General features: G+C 39.3%; 1 long non-coding RNA gene across 1 annotated transcript; it reads right to left on the bottom strand.

Annotated features, from left to right (window-relative positions):
* Positions 1 to 770: 770 nt before the first annotated feature.
* LOC131003042 (uncharacterized) lies at positions 771 to 1,330 on the bottom strand. The gene is made up of 2 exons (XR_009094515.1): positions 1,193 to 1,330; positions 771 to 1,121 (listed from the first exon to the last, which is right to left on the bottom strand). It is a non-coding gene; the product is annotated as an uncharacterized LOC131003042 (long non-coding RNA).
* Positions 1,331 to 3,619: the final 2,289 nt, after the last annotated feature.

A 3,619-nucleotide genomic window follows, 5' to 3' on the forward strand; every position in this document is an offset into this window, starting at 1 on the left:
TTACAAAATATTTGAGTTAAAGTTATTTCAAGTATTGTCTTGCCATAAAATGTTTAAATTTTAGTATGATATCTATCTGCTTTGGCTTTGCCAATGATGCAATCGAATTCGGGTCCTGAGCAGTTGATAGCTATCCTGCCAGGGCTAGTGTATACCAGTGACCGTGAGTCATCTAGCGGGTTGGCCGGTCAAGTGACCGTGAGAGGTGGCCACCTCTCCGGCACACAGTTCCAGATATGATAGATTACAAGAGAACTTAGTCTGCAGACGAACTTTAAGAATCACAAATGAACTTAGTAAGCTTGGGCCTTTTTAGCGAAAAACTCCCTTGCTGTACTGTTTATGATGGCATGACAATTTACAGTTTTGAAGCATGTTGTAGTGACCCGCTCTTTTATAAATATTAAATCCAGTAATGAGTGTTTATTTATGTTCATCAGTGAATGAAAACGGATATTATTCTGATATGAATTCAGCTTATGATCCTGAATTTATATTATTAAAGCAGTTAATGATATTATTTCAGAGTTATAACTGACTTAGCAAAGTCACGTTATTTATTTAAGCGAGATGGAATTAGATTTTATTCTTACTCAAGTTGTGGATTATTTCAGACTCGTGAGTTAATTAAATCTGCGGATTTAATTTATATATTAGGACAACGAACGAATTAAATCTACGGATTTAATTTTTATTCATTTTATAACTTATCGATTTTAGCGAGATATCACATGTCGAAATCGAGATTTATGTAAATACAGTATCAAGCAGAATCGAAGCCCGTATTTTATTTCAGTTACGGAATCACCGAGACATAGAAAATACATCATTAATTCTTCTCTATTTTTTTTTCTTTTTATTTCCATCAATCTTTGACCACTCATTTTTCACCCCAACCATTCACTCTTTCCCAACCACTTTCCCCCATCACTCATCATTTTTCCCACCACTCATCACTCAAGTGTGCAACATCATTTTCTCTAGTATCAGCCAGCCAACAAATGCAGTTCCTTACTCTCAACTCATTTCACCGAAAAGAGAATCGAAGAACAGCCCCCATGTTCCTACCAAAGCTCTAAGGTAAACCTTGGCATTTATCCATCATCTTCTTCCATTGCAACCTGCATTTATTGAAAGAAACAAGTATGATTTATATCATTTATTTCAGAATCCTCCCATTTAATCCACTCACAGCAGCGTCGACTTCCCTGCTGCCATACTTGAGCAAGCTTCAGTTCATTTGAGACTTCATTAACAGGAGAGAAAGAGCTGCCCAACTTCCGCCAAATCCTCAATGTAAGCTTCGGCTTGAACGTTTCCACCTCCTGCCATAACCTCCACCTGCATTTTTAAAGCAATAACACCTTGATCATATTTCAGTTATTCCTCATCTCAATCATCAATACCACAACAGCCAACCAACAACTAGATACTCAAGGTATTTATGCGACCTCAGTTATTCAATCCAGTTTGCATTCATACCATCAAACATGATCAGATTCAAATGATAGATGGCAATAAGCTTGATAAACTTAGCAAAGTTACATACTCTATATGAAATAGCATTAGTTACTTTCCTGTTGTATTCATATCTATAGAGCTCATAACAAACCACATATGCGAACTCATGATTTATGGCATTTCACGAAAGTAGTATGATTCATACATTGAGATATTACCACTGTACAACCAAAGCCATAAGAGCTCCCATCATGTAGCAACATGAATCGAAATACAATAGCAGGGGATAGAACAAAAACTTAGCTTAAGGAATAGGGTCGACTACCCTGTTTAGTCGAGCTCAAGGAAGACGACGGCGAAGCCGAAGGTTCCAGCAGCAGCGGCGTCGGGGCTCGGGGAATCAACGACGACGGTGGCCTGGTGCTCCTACTGCTGTCGATCCAGAGATAGCAGTGGGTGGATGGCGGCTGGACGAGAAGCTGGTCGGCGGAGGGAGAGATGGTGGACCGATTAACTGCTGCTCGGCCACGGCCAGAGGAGATCCGAGGGAGGAGGCGGATCTGCTGCGAGGACGCCGGAGGCGGCGGCGCAGCCGCTGGATGAGAGGGAGCTAGGGCTCGGGCGCCGCTCTTCGCGGTGGGATGCTGGGGTTTAACGCGTCACCGGTCAAATCTGACCGGAGCAGATGACGACTGAACGGCCGGCCCAACCGACCAGAGCTTGAACGAGAGAGAGAGATCGGCTTGGGGGGGGGCGGCGGCGTTACCTCAGCAGCGGCGACGTCCAGCGACATAGCTTCCAGGCGTGTCGGCAGATGACGCCGACCGGAGCAGGCGGCAGCTAAGTGGCCGAAGAGGGAGGGCCGATCGAGCGCCGATTTTGAGGAAGGGAGTGTCAGCCGATTTTGAGAGAGATCAGAGAGAGAAAGGCGAGAATTGATTTTGAGGAAATAGGGAGAGAGAACCGAGATGTTGGGGGAAGAAAATTTTGGGTTTTTCCTATTGTAATTAAAGTTGGGCTTATTTATTTTAATTGGGCTTATTTATTTAATTCTTTGGGCCTTGTTGATTTATTTTTAGTGGGCTTGAGTTGGGCTGGCTTATTTATTAATATTGGGCTTCTGATTTTATTTAAATGGCCGATTTTAATTACTGATTGGGCCTCCGATTTTATTTATATGGGCTTTGATTTAATTGTTGTTTTGATTTGTATGGGCTTCATTTAATTGAGTTGGACTTTATTTATTTTAATAATTGGGCCATTACATTGGGCCGGAGTTTATTTAATTATGTTGGACTCCTTATTTGGGCTTCGTTTCAGTGGGCCGATTTTATTTTAAATTACAGTGGGCTTGAGTTGGGCCGAAAATTTGGGCCTTTATTTTATTTTCTTTGGGCTTCATAATTATTTATTTTTGGGCCTTGTTGTATTTATTATAATTGGGCCTAATTCAATTATTTTGCTTGGGCTTTAGTTTAATTCATTGGGCCTAATTTAATTAATTCATTGGGCCTAATTTAATTAATTCATTGGGCTTTGTTATTTTATTCCGATTGGGCCTCCTAATTATTTTCTTTAGGCCTAGGTTATTTATTCAACTGGGCCTAAATTTTTTTTTTTTAATTACTTGAGTCCATGAATTACTCCAACTAAACTTTTCAACTTAATTATTGGAATGCCACGATTTATTTAAATCAAGCCATATTTGTTTAATTAATTATTAGGCTGCCTTATGTTGAGCCTTTTAATTATTTAATCTTATAACATTACTTGTTCCTATTTATTAAGCCCGATTAATTATGAGGTTATAAAGCGAATAAGTTGAAGTATTATTTATTTTCTATTGACTACGAGGAATGGGGTTTATTTAATTGCCGGATTAGAACACCTGAAGCGAACGGATTATTTTAGTTAATTACTCAACCACGCAAGATGAAACCTAGTTGGTATTTATTTGATCCGATAGTGAGGATTAATAGTAGTAATTCTCTAATATCATCTCGGAGTAATAAATCATGCATAAAGATCATGCATAATTAATTCTGTATTCTCATTATTTGAGGATTTTACTCGAGCAATATCTTATTTATATTCTCGTAATAAAGGTCAAGCACGAGATTAATAATCAGTCAAGGAGCTACTGTACCACAAAAAGTTT

Source organism: Salvia miltiorrhiza, unplaced genomic scaffold (assembly GCF_028751815.1).
Source record: "Salvia miltiorrhiza cultivar Shanhuang (shh) unplaced genomic scaffold, IMPLAD_Smil_shh fragScaff_scaffold_61, whole genome shotgun sequence".
NCBI classification, from domain to species: Eukaryota; Viridiplantae; Streptophyta; class Magnoliopsida; order Lamiales; family Lamiaceae; genus Salvia; species Salvia miltiorrhiza.